The sequence below is a fragment of the Euphorbia lathyris genome, chromosome 2 (assembly GCF_963576675.1).
Source record: "Euphorbia lathyris chromosome 2, ddEupLath1.1, whole genome shotgun sequence".
Classification (NCBI taxonomy): Eukaryota; Viridiplantae; Streptophyta; class Magnoliopsida; order Malpighiales; family Euphorbiaceae; genus Euphorbia; species Euphorbia lathyris.
This window is the reverse complement of record NC_088911.1, coordinates 126,649,259-126,666,329: the sequence shown is the minus strand read 5'-3', so window position 1 is coordinate 126,666,329 and position 17,071 is coordinate 126,649,259. Positions and strand designations below refer to the sequence as shown.

Sequence of the window (17,071 nt, the reverse complement as noted above, 5' to 3'; positions counted from 1 at the left end):
TGTGTGAAAGTGTCTGAAAGTTTGTGAAAATGTATGAAAAAGTAGCTTCCAAGTGTCTAATTTTCCAAATTTTGGAGGCTTTTGGGACATGCATGAGTATTAGTAATTTTAATACATTGAAAGCGACAACAAGAACAAATCCTTATTGGAAGTATGTGTATGAGGTCAAGATAGGGAATTCAAATGATCTCAGATGTAACTTTGTGATTTAAACTCAAAAGGAGGGATATTTAGAGCTAAACATCATATTGGTGAAGAAAATAATGATGTCAAAAAGTGCATGAAATGTCCACCTCATATAGGCCAAGAAATTCTAGATTATAGGGCATTGAAAAAGGCAAGTAAGATGGTTGACGTGGAGCATATTGATATTACTAATCTAGATAGTTTTGGTGATGATGAGACTGGGCTTTGATTATCTTAGAAAAAAATGTCATCTCTCGTTTTTTATTATCCATATCAGCATGAATTAGGGCCATATACATATTTTACCGTTATATATAAAGAAAGAGTCAAGAAAAACAAAAAAAAAAACAAAAAACGTATATAGAGGAATGGTATATGAGGCCAAAATAAGTACATTGACTATAATTTTATACGGTGATATGGATTAGAAAAAATCCATAATGTAGTTAAATTTGTCTAAGTTAAAATTATCAATCCATTAGTTTTTTAATGGATTTGGACATAATGTTCTAATAATGTACAATTTAGAAAATATTTATATCAACAAATGAAGTTCAAGAATTATATTTTTTTTTTAGGAATCAAGAATCATACTATTGATTATCTTATTATAATTTAAGACCATGAATATATTTACCATAACTTCAACATCATGCTTTAGAAAAACCTGGTCTTAAATTATAATAAGATGATCAAAAGTACGATTCTTAAACTTCATTTGTTGATATACATTTTTCTAAAATTTTATGTCAAGAAATAAAGTTGAGTGAGAATATTATGTAATTTTGATTCATAGTTTATATACAATTATGTGAGGCCAATGTCAACCATTGGTTCTATGGTGTAGTGGTTAGCACTTTGGACTTTGAATCCAGCGACCTGGGTTTGACTCCCAGTAGGACCTTTTTAATTTTTTTGGATCTAAAGTGGTGAATGGTATTCAATTTGGTCCATCTTTGTGGCGGAGTTCTTGATTGGACAAGGGAAGTTGCACCATCTTAACCCAACCCCAGTATTCCACAAAGAAGTGAAACTAAAGTGAATTCAAGACTAAAGTCAACCCCAGTTATGAAACAAGGCCTAACTATCTTTATGATAACATTTCAGGGTATTGATTTCCTTTTCAATTTCTTTTCCGTTTCTATTACTGTTTTCAAGCTGTATTTTTTTTAGAACTTATTCTACAAAGAAGTGAAACTAAAGTGAATTCAAGACTAAGGTGTTGTTTGAGTGATTAAGTTGGTTATCAAACAAGTCCTAAGTACCTTTATGATAACATTTCAGGGTATTGTTTTCCTTTACATTTCAATTTCTTTTCCGTTTCCATTACTGTTTCCAAGCTGTATTTTTTTTAGGAATAAAATTTCCTAGTGTATGTTTCTATTTCTGTGCAACATAGGTTAAGCATACTTTATAATACATCAAGTAATTAAGATGAACTCATCAAGATGCGGGGTTAGCAACTTTGAGTTGCCTTCTACAACCGAAACATTTTTGTTAATATAATCATTAATTAAGTCTAATACCAAATTTCTTAAGTAATAAATGATAAAATGGAAATGTCCCTAACATGAAATGGAAATGTCCCAAGACTTAGGGAAAAATCCTATGAACTAGATAAACTTACGAAATTAGAAAATGAAAATGCAGTACCAATTTAATTATAGGGTCAACAGAGTGCAAAAAATGGTGGGTGAAGATATGAACTGGCTAATAGGACTGGAGGTAACACCGACAATCAATCTAAAAATCTTGTTAGCCGCAAAACCAGTAGTCGGCAAACGATTTATCCAGTTCCGAGTATCAACAGTACTATCCACTGAAGCTGAAGCTCTAGTTTTGAAGCTTCTGGACTTCAAATTTGTTTGGGTTCGAAGAAGGAAAACACATGGCGTAGAATAAAGAAGGCACTTAAGTGTAACCTGTGTAAAATTTAGGTTGAAATTAGTGTGTCAGTGTTCCAATTTGGCGGATAAAAAAGGGGAAATGATTGTATTGCGCATGGAGTTCATTGAAGGAGGCGTTTGGACATTGGGAGAGAAGATAAGAAATCTTGAACGACAATGCAATTTATTGTCGTTTTAGATGGATTACTGTTATAGCTTTATTATATAGTATCAACTAGTTGAAGATCCGCACGTTGCACGAGATATATAATATTTTATCAAATACTCTAAACATATTATTGAATTTGAAAATATGTATTAATTAACGGTTTGAAATTTTAGTTATTTATGATATGTGGTCTTAAATCTTAATGGATATCTAACTTCAATTCAACAATTGATATTGACATATATATTTGAGTTTAATATGAATATTTTGCAATTAAATTCACAAATTAACCTATTCAATTTTATAGTATATGAGAAAACAAAATTTGATTTTATTTTCGATGAAGCTCTTCTGTTGTATTTGATTTTTAGCTAAAAAATTATCCAATATAAAATGAATAAAAAAACCACAAGTTCATTAATAACGTACTAACAAAGAGTAGCAATATTGTCAATATATATTTCATTTGATTCTGATAGCTATACCATTTTTTTATTAATAAAGTAGTAAACATTTTTTTGCAATAAAATTTCATTTTAATAATTCAATTTTAGTAACCATAAAGTTAAAAAATTTTACCAGTTAAATCATCCAAAAAAGCGAACTGAACCAAAAAAACCGAATATCGAAATGATTAAAATAATTGAACCAACACCGAACTGTAAAACCGAATTAAAACCGAACTGAAATAGGCGGTTCTGTTCGGTTAAAACCGAACAGACCAAATTAAGTTAATGATAAAAAAAACAAAAAAAAACCACTATATTTTCTCATTAAATTTACCTCAACAACAAGAAAAATTGAAATACTTTCAAAATACATCTATATTGGGTTATTATCTCAACAATAATAATAAAAATTAAACTTGTAAAATCAAATATATGTGTGTGTATATATACGAACCGAACTGAAATACACTTAAAATTTAAACCGATGTCAAACCGAAATATAAAGAACGTAACTGAAACACCAAATTTAATTGGTTTGGTTCGGTATGTTGTTTAAACCGAACTGATGCACATCAATAAGTATCAAGATGGCCAATTTATTGAAGATGCTAGTTGAAACTTGAAAATAAACTCATAAAACTACATAACAGTTAAGTAAAGCACCAATATGATCTCTATTGATCTCTCAGCTCTGTCGTCAAGAATTATTAGTATTACTCACAGCAGTATTTTTCACATAGACCCTGATAACCACGTGAATTTTGGTCATTCACCGTTAGATGTAGGCTGATTAAATCTAAACCTTAGGATGTTTTGAATCTCCACCTTAGGATTTTAATCAGTCTACATCTAACGGTGAATGACCAAATTCACCGTGGTCATTAGGGTCCATGTGAACACTATTGTTACTCACAGTTACCTCTTAATCATTTCTTCCCTTTTTAGTATCCTTTTTTTTTGAATAAAGGTTGGGACGCGAAGGATGGCCAGAAATCCCAACTAGGTTGGCACCTCCAGCACAACCAACAACTCGGATATTATTAATAAAAAAGGAAAGTAGTACAAAAGAGGGAGAGGGAAGAAGAGAAATTAAAGAAATCTAACATGCGCTATGTTACACAAATCATCAAAAACGAAAGCTTGACAAAAATGGGGTGCAGATTGCCACCACACAACAGAGTGTGCCGATTGTCCAAAATTAGCAAGGCTATCAGCAGCCTGGTTGCCTTCCCTGAAGATGTGCATTGCTTTCCAGTTCATGCTCGAGAGTTTGCCAAAGGAATTAATCCAGTCCTTCCTAATTATCCAAGGGACGTTACTGGATTTCTTATTTAGGAGTTGAACAGCATATGAGGAATCCGATTCAATCCACAAGTTTCTCCAATTTCTTTCCCAGGCTGACTCAATCGCATAAATAATTGCCTTTAGCTCAGCAATATGCGCAGGCGAATTTTGGATCGGAAATGCAAAACAACCAACCACAAATCCTCTATGATTCCTGAAAATTCCGCCCGCCCCTGCGCATCCGATAAGACTCGAGGACCCGTCCGTGTTGACCTTAAACCAATATGCGGGCGGAGGGGTCCATCAGACGATAGCAAAGTCCGGCTCAGGCGGCGGTCGAACTCGAACAGCATCACTTTCCGCGCCTTCACTGATAAAATGCAGCAGGCTACGACGCAAATTTTGGATTGAAGGGAGTTCATTATCAAAGATTGCCTTATTCCGGATGAACCAAATGTATGTAACAATTGAGAATTTCCATCCTTTTCTTAAGCATTTCCTCACTCGGACAGCACGCAGCTCTGTAAAAAAGCTTGCAAAACTCGTACTAGTACAGCAGGCCACACTGTTCAAATTGCAGACCAAACCCCACAGGTTCGTAGTCACTCGACAGTTTACGAAGAGGTGCTCAATCGACTCCTCAGCTGTCTTGCAAAGCTCACATCTTTAGGCAATAGCGATCCCCCGTTTCTGCATCAGATCCTGTACCGCCAGCCTCCCGTGAAGCAGCATCCAACACATCGCTGCTCGTCTTAGAGGCACAAAGGAGTTCCATAAGAACTTATTCCATGTTACCGGTGTCCCTGGCTGGAGCTCACGATAGAAATTCTTAGCCGTCAGCCTTCCCGAATCAGACGGTTTCCATATGCAGCTGTCCGATTCGCCAAAAGCATGAATTTGCTTAATGTTATCCTGTATCAGTTCAGGAAAATTTTGCAAATTGGCCCAATCCCCATCTGATCTGAACTCGTGTATAAGTCTGAAAAGGTTTTCCTGTTGCTTTCTAGGGATACTTAGCTGATCCGCTACCGGTGGCTCTATCCATCTGTCCGTCCAGAAATTAAGCCGCGAGGCCTCCCCAAACCACCAAACAGCTTCATTTCTTATCTTTTCAAAAATTAATTTCAAGGAGGACCATATTGATGAATTTGAAATGCATCTCTTAGGTAATCCAGAAACCTCAAGAAAGCGACGACGAAGTAAAGAGATGATGAAGCTCTAACCCTGCAGTAGATCCCAACTTAACTTTGCAAGTAATGAAAGATTGAACAGCTTAAAGTCCTTGACTCCCAAGCCACCAGAATCAGTATGCTGAACACAAATACTCCAAGGAACAGTAATAAGTTTTCTTTTATCCCTATCCCCAGTCTATAGATAATTACGAACAGCCTTATTAACTCTAGATATAAGAGTACAGGGCCATTTGTAAATTAGGAAAGAATGTACCAGAGCTCCAGTCAAAGAGGATTTAATTAGATTCAGTCGGCCCGCAAAAGAAAGAGAGCGACCCCTCCATAAACTGAATTTGCTGAGGAATCGGTCGATAAGAGGCTGCAAGTACCTTGCTCTGGGGGACCCCTGAAACAACGGGACTCCGAGATAATTAAAAGGGAGAGAAGTAGTCCTGATCCCCAGAATACCCGAGAGACGGCTTCTGTGTGCAGATGATATATAATTGCCAAATATAGCCTGGGATTTATCCCAATTGACCGCCTGTCCGGAGTATGATTCATACATATTGAATATATCTTTAATGCACTTCATATTCTTCAAATAAGCTTTACAAAAAAGCATCATGTCATCTGCATAAAGAAGGTGAGAGGGAAAACCAACATCCTTAGTATATATCATAGGATCAAATTTACCTTCAACCACAAGCTTGCTGATCCATCTGCCAATGAAATCCTCAGCTAGCCCAAAAAGAATGGAAGATAGAGGATCCCCCTGTCCGACCCCACAAGAGCAACTGAAAAAACCCGTAATGCCTCCTCCTAATGCAATAGAGATTTTGGCAGATCTGAGAATTTCCAAGATCCAATTTCTAAATTTCAGGGAGAAACCAAAAGAGTCAAGAACCGCTAGAAGAAAGTTCCAATCTAGAGTGTCAAAAGCTTTCCTGATGTCAATTTTCAAGGCCATATTGCCTCCAAAACATTTCTTTTTAAGCATATTCACCCGCTCCGAAGCCGCAGTTATACAGTGATGAATACTTCTGCCTGAAATGAAGCCAAACTGATTGTCCGAGATGATTTTGGAAGCAATCGGTGCCAGTCTGTCAGTAATAATCCTTAAGATTATTTTGTAACTGAAGTTTCCCACAGCAACAGGTCTGAATTGCTGAATTTCATTAGCTCCCTCAATTTTGGGGATGAGCGCGATGATGCTAGAGTTCAGACCGGGAAGCATATAACCAGAATCAAAAAAGCTAGTTACCATTCTGCAGACATCAGGCCCCACAATATCCCAACAATGTTGATAAAACATTCCTCCAAAGCCGTCGGGCCCAGGTTAGCTGTCCCTATTCATGTTAAAAATAGCATCACAGATCTCAGAATTAGAAGGTCTCCCAATAAGAGTCTCATTGTCTGAATCTGTCACACTACAGGGAATCACCGATCTAACCACATCGTCGTCTACAAATCGTAGATCACTAGTGAAAAGCGCCTCATAGTAGCTAACCACATGTTGGGATATTGTGCTTTCATCACTGATCAAAGTATTGTTAATTAAGAGAGAGTCAAGGGAGGATTGTACCTTTCTGATTGTGGCTGACCTGTGAAAGAAGGTTGAATTCCTATCCCTTGCCTGAAGCCATTTTTCTCTGCTTTTGTCCCTGAGAAGCATCTCTTTCCTGTATAACTGAAGATCGAGATCCCGCTGAGCTTCCTCTTCTTGGGCAAACCGGGCTTCATTTAATCCATCCCTCGAAATAGTGGATTGAATCCCCTCTAGTCTAGCTAGGGCAGTAGCAATATTGCTGTCGACGCATCCGAAAACCTCAAAATTCCAAGCTTTTAGTTTAGGTCTGAGAGTTTTTAATTTGTGACAAAGCAACTAGGCCGGGGGAAGAGAGACTCCACAGGAGTGCCAGTGATCATAGACAAGTTTATGTAAGGACCTGTGGGTGATCCACATAGAAAGAAATCGGAATCTCCCCTTTTTAGCAATACCAGATGTACAGGATAGCAAAATCGGACAGTGATCAGATTTGCTGCGAGGAAGGGCCAAGCAGGGAATTTTATCCCAACTGTCAATAAAGTTTCCATTGACTAAGGCCCTGTCCAGTTTGCATTCCACATGGGCATCTCCCATCCTTCCATTGGACCACGTAAACTGCATACCTATGCTTTCCACCCCATTCAAATCTCCATTCCGGATGAAATCCCTAAACTCTCGACAGTTGCTTTCAGAAGGACACCTACCAGTTTTCTCATGTGCACCCTTGACGGCATTAAAATCCCCCAGGACAACCCATTTGCTATTGTCCTCAATATCAAGTATCGACGCCTTCCACTATTATTACTTCCATAAACAAAGGAAATCTGAAAAACATTAGGATGCAAGCTGTATCTAATAGAAATGTGTTGTTCATGCTCTAGAATTGTGAAGCATCTACCACTTATGCCAATTTTACAAAATAGCCATATAGAGTTGTTGCTATTTTATGAGATAAGCTGCATATCAAGAGACTTCCAGAAAAGAGATGAAATATTATCAAAATCAGTCATCGGCTCAGACAAAACAAACCAAATCAGGATGATTGGTATTACACAACAATTTTAAAGCGCGTTGAGTACCCTGATTCTAGATACCCCTGCAATTCCAGTAAATTATATTCATGAATATTTGGCTGAAGGAACAATACGCCCCTTCATCTTAGAATTGGCCTTAGGCTTCCTTTTTTTGGTAATCCAATCACTGCTCACAGCAGCGTAATCATTCATGATACAAATGTCCCGATTCTTTGATCTAATAAGATGTTGTGTCCATTCAAGGGATTCAGAGAGAAAATTTACCTCTTTAGGCATAACTAGCGGGAGTTTCAGCCGTAGATCCTCCGAGTCCGACGTCGAGTGGCTGAAACCCTCACTGCCATCATCCCAGTTCCTCGCTACATCCCTAGCATCAGCCCCTCCAATTTTATGAAAGTCATTGTGAATTACCATTTGCATCGAATGTCTTGGCGGAATAATATCCCCTGTATCATCCGCCTGCTTCAAAGTATCAGAATAATTTCGGTTCACCTCAGGGTTCGAAGCTTTCTTCTTGGCGTTGAGTCGTGATTTCACCTGCTTAAGCCCTTTGTCCTATGGTGCATGAGGCTTATTATTCTGACGACAGAGAGATGAGGAGTGCCCGATAGAGGAGCAAGTGCCACATAGCTCCGGCAAGTTCTCATATTCCAAATGAATCCACTGCTTTTGATTATCAGTGTCAATTCTGAGTTTGGACTGAATCTCACAAGACAGCTCTACATGAATAAGCACCCTAGCATAATGCCCGAATTCACCACTAACAGTATTCTGATCAATTCTGATAGGCACCCCAACCGCTCTAGCTATACTGGCAATGATCCTGGTGTCCCAGAATTCCCACGGTAAATTATAAAATCGAACCCATTGTTAGACGAGGTGCCGTGGCCTAATCTCCCGGGCGGACCGGGGGGTGGACAACCTCATGGTGACGTAAGCGGTGATTGGCACCGAAAGCAACCAATCGTGGAATCAAGCTGCTCGGCAGGACCGGAGCTCGGAGATATGGAAGAGTCGCCACCCACGAATGGGAAAATGAACACCGATCCCTTGCGGGAGACCGGTGTGGGTTCGGGAAACTTAGGTACGAGCCGAGAAGGCTAGCTCCTTTCCGGAGAAAGGCTACTAGGCACCCCGACATCGCCCGGTTATGAACCACCGGCCTCCTACTTAGTATGTTAGGCGATAACGGACTAATCGTATACTTCTTTAAGTTTAAAATTCATTTGAAACCTTTTCTTTCTCATTTTGGAAACTGTTTTGAGCATATATTATTGAAAATCCACTTTAGTAAAGAATCACCCATTTACATCAGTTCAATATACATATAAAAGAGAGGGGAGGAAGGAAGAAGTGGTTTATTTACAACGTGATTTACATGTCGTGTTGCGAGTTATTCTTCTCATCCAATCGTTCGTTATCGTCCATGACTTGTTCCCTTTTATTCACGTGGATTCGTGTCTCGATTTTTGGATTTACAACGGGATCTTTTGAATCTATCGAGAGACATAACCACGCGTTTATTTAGTGATGGAATCACTTTTGAATTTAGGGAACGGACTCATCGCGTAACGTGTTTGTTTTTAGCGTCGAGGATCCGTTTGCTTATTTTAGCTACGTGAAAAGACGGCGAGTCTTATTTGAGCGCACGGTAATCTTTCGGCTAGCAACAAATCTTTATTCTTTCCAATTTACGGGATATATCATCTTAGCGTGGTTATAGAAAATCAACATTTCGTCGAATCGCGTGTTTGTTCGAGGATATCACCGTTCTTTTTCATTTGGGCGCGAATTAAGCAAACATGTACATCGGGCCATATTTCTTGCAGTTTTGGTAACGGTCGAAATGATCGAGTCGTTAGTCAAAACCCATAGTCTCGTCCATATGGCGCGATTATGCGGTTTGGTTTGATTCGGCTTCGAGATTTTAAACGGGGTATACACTCGTTCGAGGCACGTATTCAACGGTATTGGTTTATTTTCTTTAACTACCCTCGGGATTGGTATATATCGTAGACTCGGAATGATTTTGGTCGTTTAGTTCATTTTTCTTTTCTTTTATTTTCTTAGTCACCTTTGCGGACACATCCATTTCTCTTAAGAACGACACGAGGCATAACGTAAAAGCTCGTCTTTTATTCGGAAGGGACGGGCTACTTATGCGAAACTTTTCACGTTACGACAGGGTCGTTCGAAACAGAAATGTTCTTCGTTTTCGTTTCGTTATGATCTCGTTTTATCCCAATTTATTTAAAGAATGTGAATAACGACTACTGTTAATATAGTCTTTTGAATCGAAGTATAACTATCCTCAACACCAAACCGATTCATACTAATACGTGCTTACGTCGTAACGCATTTCCTGAACATGTGCCTTCGTCGGGACACAGAAAGGGACAAGGCGGGCCGCACATGTTCATTCATACGAGATGACTAAGTCGTCTTTAGTTTAAATCGTTTCGATGTTTTACGGTAATTAGTATGTTGACTCAAGAGTATATATTAACGCATCATTTCATTTTCTTTACATACTTTAGGATTTAGACACGTATCATGGCGATTTGAAAACACGAACTGATTCATTTATCACGCCAAAAATAGTAACGGGTAATCCTATGGAAACTTCTAAGGCTACTATATGCTGACACGGCTGACCGCGGGACCTCACAGGACCGCACAAATTCGCCCCTAACGAATGGATGGGGACCCTTTGGTGCCTTACTGTAAGGGGGAATTTACACTAGCCTCTTTCGAGCGACGAATGGACTCTCGCTAGAGGTTTCGCGGAAATTACCCAAAGGGTTTGCAATAATGCACATGAATGCATACGAAAAGAAGTAAAACGATCCGTCCCCGTTAAGGGCTTAATACACGCCTTCCGGAATCAAATTTCTCGCTTCCCCAGCAGAGTCGCCACTTGTTAGACGAGGTGCCGCGGCCTAATCTCCCAAGCGGACCGGGGGGTGGACAACCTCATGGCGACGTAAGCGGTGATTGGCGCCGAAAGCAACCAATCGTGGAATCAAGCTGCTCGGCAGGACCGGAGCTCGGAGATATGGAAGAGTCGCCACCCACGAATGGGAAAATGAACACCGATTTGAGCATATATTATTGGAAAGCCATATTAGTAAAGAATCACCCATTTATATTATACATACACAGAGAAGGGGGAAGAAAGAAGTGATTTATTTACAACTTTATTTAAATATCATGCCGTGTGTTTATTCTACACTAACTTATTTCCACAAAACGAGTTTATTTACATGGTTCGCACCTTAATCACCGTTGGAACGATTTAGGTGCGTTTTAAAACCCCGATTAGTGAAGTTTACTCGAGTCGCCGTTGGAACGACTCAAGTGCTTTGGAAACGTGGTTAAACATACAAGTCAATTTTATTTTGTACAAATCCTTTAAGAAAATGATTCAAAAACTCTATTATTCACAAAGAAAGCGATTTTAATTACAATGTTCACTTAATCCGCCTTTGGAACGGATTAAGGTTTTAAAACGTGGTGTTTTAACGATTTGAAACATTAACAAAAAACAACTCCATTTATTTACATTAGGAACCTCTAAAAATTCATTAGTTTAAATAATCAAATTGAAAACTCTCTTTCTTTTGATTTATTTTCCCCTCTTATTTAATGGACTCTCTCTACCTATTATAATTACAATAATAAACCCATTTAAAGCAAGATTCATAATCAAATAAAGCCCATTTGAAACATGGACCCATGAATGATCCAAAAGAATAAAGAAAGTAATTCTAGCATATATATATATATACATTTAAATCAAAAAGAGAATATGAAAATAAAAGTTAATAAAAGGAAACTATATAATACATATATGAAAATATTAGATAAAATACATTTATACTTTAAAGATGTGAAAATAGTAAATAAATCTCATAAATAAGAACATAACATTTACTCAAAATAATTTCATTCAATAACCAATAAAATAACCCAAATATCCCAAAACTACATATATACATAACTATTATAGTTTTAAAAATACAAAAATAACATATACTAATATTTATTGATTATTTCCCAAAATGCCCAAGTAGATACCCTTCAAAATAGAATCTAATATAACTCAAATGAATAAAATAAAAGAAAACATATATATACATATACTTATGTTTAAAAATTGAATAAAGAATGATATACAAACATCCTAAACAATTATATACACTAAATATCTAAAATAGTTTGAAAAACATGAATTACATAACTATACATATATATATTAAGGATTAAAAGCTTAAAAGTTGAGAAAAAGGGACTGAAATGGCATTTTTTACGTTTTGGCAGATTTACCGACGGAAAATCCGTCGGTAAACAGCAATTAGTGACAGAAATGGCAAATTACAGCAGCACTCTAATTGTTTCCAGATTTATTCAAAAGCTTTAAATTAAATCTAATTCAGTCGTTTTGGATTTCCGAACTACCAAAAATGGATCATAGTCAATAACGGAAGTTCCTAAAACGATGTTTTTATTTTAAAACATTATTTGGAAATTTCTTTTAAATTAGAAACTTATAATTTCAACGTTTTTCGATACCCGAACTACCTTTTTATCGGATCACGGTTCGTATTGGGATATCAAAATGAGGTTTTCTATTTTAAAACAAAACCGAATTTTATTCAACACGAAACGAAAAATAAATACGCTAATTAAATAAAACGTGATAAAATAAATAACTAATCAAATAAAGAAACTATAGCATAAAAAATAAATAGAAGAAGAGAATAAATAAAATAAAATAAAAGAGTCTAGTCCTCGGATAATACCTTAAATTCGGTATCTGACAGTCGAAGCCGATCGATTCCACGAGTCGCGATCTTCCTTTTTTATATTTTTTAGTAAAAGTTTAACTTTAGGAAACTCGGAATTTTTGAGAAAAAAAATATTTTTCTCAAAAAAATTCACTTTCTCTCTCTAAAAATGTTTAGAGTGAGAAAGGCTCCAAGAAATCCCCCCTCCATTTGCATTGGGATCCGTGCCCCTTATATAGGGAAACGGGTCCCGGAAACTTTGGGCGACGCCCGAGCAAAATTGGGCGTCACCCAAAGCCGTTGGGCGGCCGCCCAAGGCTAGTTGGGCGGCAGCCCAACATCACGTTGGGCTACCGCCCAACATTGTTGGGCGGTCGCGCCCCCCCTGCCTTTGGGCTTCCGCCCAACGCGATTGGGCACTCGCTCAACGGCCGTCGGGGCGCGCCTCGCGCCGTCGGGCGTGCACGCCCCGCGGCCGTCGAACTCGCGTTCCGCATCGTCGGGCGTTCACGCGTCGTGACCGCCGAAAGCGTGTTCCGCGCTGCCGGTTGCACACGTCCCGTGGCCGACGAGCGCGCGTCCCGTGCCGCCAAGCTCGTGCCTTGCTCGGACACCGAGCGCGTACTATTCATGGTTGGGTGCGTGCGTCCGACAAACATCGAGCGCGTGCTTCGCGTCGTCGAGCGTGCGTCCGACTGTCGTCGAATGCGCGCCGGTCGCCGCTAAGCACTCGCACCGTGCCGTTAAGCATTCAAGAGCTATCCGATCGACAACAGCGACCGACTGTAACTTATTTATTTTATTATTTTTGAAACTTTCGGAATCAATCGCTTCAACCGTCCTGTTTTCAGGTTTTCGTCACAGGTCCTCCGACTCGGTGTCTACAGTTGCCCCTACTTTTCTATTTTGACAGTGATGTGTGTGTTTTGAAAACGTTTTTTGCTAACATAACACATGCAATGTAAAACATATGAAAGTAAAAGACACGTGAAGAGTAGGATGAAGAATACCTGATCTCCATGCCGCATGCTCCGACCTTGTCTTCGATCTTTGTCTGGTTTGTCCCGTCTTTGCCTTTAAATCGGTCGCGAACAGACGCTCTTTTTGGGGAACCTAGTCTCTAAATCGACTGCTGGTAAAATGGCTCAATAGCAACCCTGGTCTCTAAATCGACCGTAGGCAGAATGACTCAAAAGCAACCCTGGTCTCTAAATCGACCACAGGCCAAAATGGCTCAATAGCAACCCTAGTCCACGACCGCGGGTAAGTGGCTCAAAAGCAACCCTGGTCCATGACCGCGGGTAAAATGGCTCAAAAGCAACCCTGGTCTCTAAATGGACCGCAGGCAAAAAGGCTCAATAGCAACCCTGGTCCACGACCGCGGGTAAAATGGCTCAAAAGCAACCCTGATCTCTAAATCGACCGCAGACAAAAAGGCTCAATAGCAACCCTAGTCCACGACCGCGGGTAAGTGGCTCAAAAGCAACCCTGGTCCATGACCGCGGGTAAAATGGCTCAAAAGCAACCCTGGTCCACGACCGTGGGTAAAATGGCTCAAAAGCAACCCTGGTCCACGACCGTGGGTAAAATGGCTCAAAAGCAACCCTGGTCTTTAAATCGACCGCAGGTGTGTAGTGATGCATATAGATGGGGTGAATGTAGCCTAGTCTATGGATGCGTGTAAGCAACTATGTGTGTGTGTGCAGGTGACTGTGCGCGTGTTTGAATGTGCATAAGTGTGGCTTATGCGTTTTGCTTTATGCGGATGTATGGACATGTGTGTATGCAAACTATGTATGTGTGGATGAGATGGTCGAATGGATTCCTTTTTCATAGGCTGGAGGATTTCGGTAGCTTCAGATTGAGAAATGATGCTTCAGGCCATCCCTAAAGTGTGCAAGGATGAGGGTGAGGATAAGTTTGAAACCAAGGGTTGGAAGGATGAGGATTTGGTTTTGATGATCTTGTGTCAAGGGGAGGTATGTAGTGATGCATATAGATGGGCGGATGTAGCCTAATCTATGGATGCATGTAAACCCTTATATCTGCGTATGCAGGTGACCGTGCGTGTGTTTGAATGTGCATACGTGTGGCCTATGTGTTTTACTTTATATGGATGCATGGACATGTGGGAATGCAAACTATGTACATGTGGATGAGATGCTCGGATGGATTCCCTTTTCATAGGCTTGGAGGATTTTCGTAGCTTCAGATCGAGAAATGATGTTTCGGGCTGTCCCCAAGGAGTGTGAGGATGAGGGTGAGGTTAAGTTTGAAACCAAGGGTTGTAAGGATGAGGATTTGGTCTTGATGAGCTTGTGTCAAAGGGGCTCTCGCCCTTAACCAGAGTTTGACGTATTCATTTTCCCCTAATTTTTGCCTGAGCTGCCCTTTTCGGGTTTTCAACTCAACGGGATCTCTCCGATGTTCTCTATCTCCCCTTTTGCATGAACTGCCCCTAGGGGTTTTCAATTCATCTTTTCTATATCTCACTGATTTTCTCTATCTCTCCTTTTGCTTGGATCGCCTCTTTTGAGGTTTTCAATCCAACTCTTTTTTGTTCAATTTTTCTTCTTTTTTTTTTGATTGTGAATGTGAATGATACCGGATAGGACATGGGGTTTTATATCCACGGGCCATTTCTATGCTAATCATTTGACGATGAGTTCATGCCCGATGCCTTCGTTAATAGAGAAGCTTCCGGAGTGAGATGGACGTTGATCTGATTGTAGGGCCGTGCCCCCGATTAAAGTTACCGTCTTGGTGTAGGTTAGAAGTTGATGCGGGTGTATGCCCCTGCCAACTCGAGGCGAGATTTCATGTACGCCAGACTAGGGATGCTGCCGTTGGGAGTAGCTATGGAAGAGAGACGCTTTGATCGAAATTTGACCCTTGAGAGGACAACATAGGAGCGGAGGAACCAGACTTCATGGAGCATGGGAGAGAGGAATAGTCTTTTTTTTTTTTTTTAGTTTTTTTTTTTTTTGGATTTTGGATCGGTTCATGGGTGTCAAGGCGACTTTAGTTGAGATGGGGTGTCTATTGATGCGGGTGTTTTCATTGCAAATGCAACTGTCTAGCTTAAATAAAGCACTTGGCAAGCATGAATTGAATTGTTCATTGCTCAGTTCATTAACCACTGTCACTAAAGTATGCCCTTTCGGGTTTTCATATCTCAGTTATTTTAATCCTCTCCTTTTGCTATCCCGGAATTTTCAAATGAGTGCCCTTTCGAGTTTTCACCCACTGGGATGTCCCTTATTGTTGCATAGGCCGCCCTTTGCGGGTTTTCAACCTATCGGGAATTTCTTTCTTTTTTTTTATGAGAAGGATTCCCCGGTTCCCTCGAGATTGATTAAAGTTCTAAACTTTGTCGCCGCCTTTAGCTTCATTCGCCTACGCATTTGATCTTTCTTCGTTAAAGTGAGATTTTCTCATACATTTGATCACCCATTTGCTGGGCAATGTCAACCACTCTTGTCCCCTTGATGCCCCTCGGCTAGTTACGTCTACTTGATAATTTTCTCTTACTTCTGATTGGCTTGACTTTGCCACTGAGCCTTTTCAGCATTGGCCTTTTTTTTTTGTCATCATAGATCTGAACCTTTTCATTGATCCCGGAGCAGGGTCCTTTATCGTTGATAGGTTAGTTGCCCCCGTCTTGTTCTGAATGGTGCACTCATGCACTTGTTCTTTTGGACTTTATTGATTGTCGCTCAATCTTCTTTCTGGCAAAAGCCGGTGAGAACCCTTCATTTGATGGGTCTACGCCCGACTTATCATCGTAGAGTCAGGGAATCGTTTCTCATGATTTTTTGTTTTTTTTTTTACTCTTTTAATTCTCTCTCTTCAGTGGTTAAGTACCGAGCAATAAGTATATTCTAGAGCTTATGTCCATGCCATGATAGAAGCGTGAATATCTCAATTGAGTAGATATCAAATGTAAGTACGTATGTTTAGGATAAATTTGCAGAAACGAAATTTCATTGAATTCAAAAGGAGGTTAATAACCTCTTGTGGAATAAAAGATAAAAATAAAAGACAAGGATAAAGACTACCAGTGCACTCCTCTCTCTCATGCTATTTCAAGAAGCTTCAGATTCTCTCACTTCATAGGTGTCCTCAATCTCGGGAACTTCTTCTTTAGATTATCCTGATCCGTTGTAGACTTCGCCATTCAAGGAACAAGTCGAAGGCTTCATCTGTTGAGAAAGATCTGGATCACTTATCTTTCCAGCTTCGATGAGATCTTGGATTTCATGTTTCAACCTCATGCAAGTGTTTGTTTCGTGACCATATTTCTGGTGGAAGTGGCAGTAGCCCCCGCGTTTGACTAATTCAGTGGTTTGACCTCCCATGGCTGGTAGAGGGTGAAGTATGTCACGCATTCGTAGACCCTCCAACACTTCAAACAAGGGTTGGGTGAAAGTGGAGAATTCCCTTTCCTCCCTTCTATACTGAGTGGGCGACGGAGGGCGAACAACCCTGGTAATCCCATGTCCCCAATGATGTGGATCTTGTTGTGTTCGTGAAATATGGTGTGAGACTACCCTTGGTG

The 17,071-nt window shown here is 39.6% G+C and overlaps 1 non-coding gene across 1 annotated transcript; it reads left to right on the top strand.

Annotated features, from left to right (window-relative positions):
• Nucleotides 1-1,018: 1,018 nt before the first annotated feature.
• TRNAQ-UUG (transfer RNA glutamine (anticodon UUG)) lies at nt 1,019-1,090 on the top strand. Its single transcript has one exon. It is a non-coding gene; the product is annotated as a tRNA-Gln (tRNA).
• Nucleotides 1,091-17,071: the final 15,981 nt, after the last annotated feature.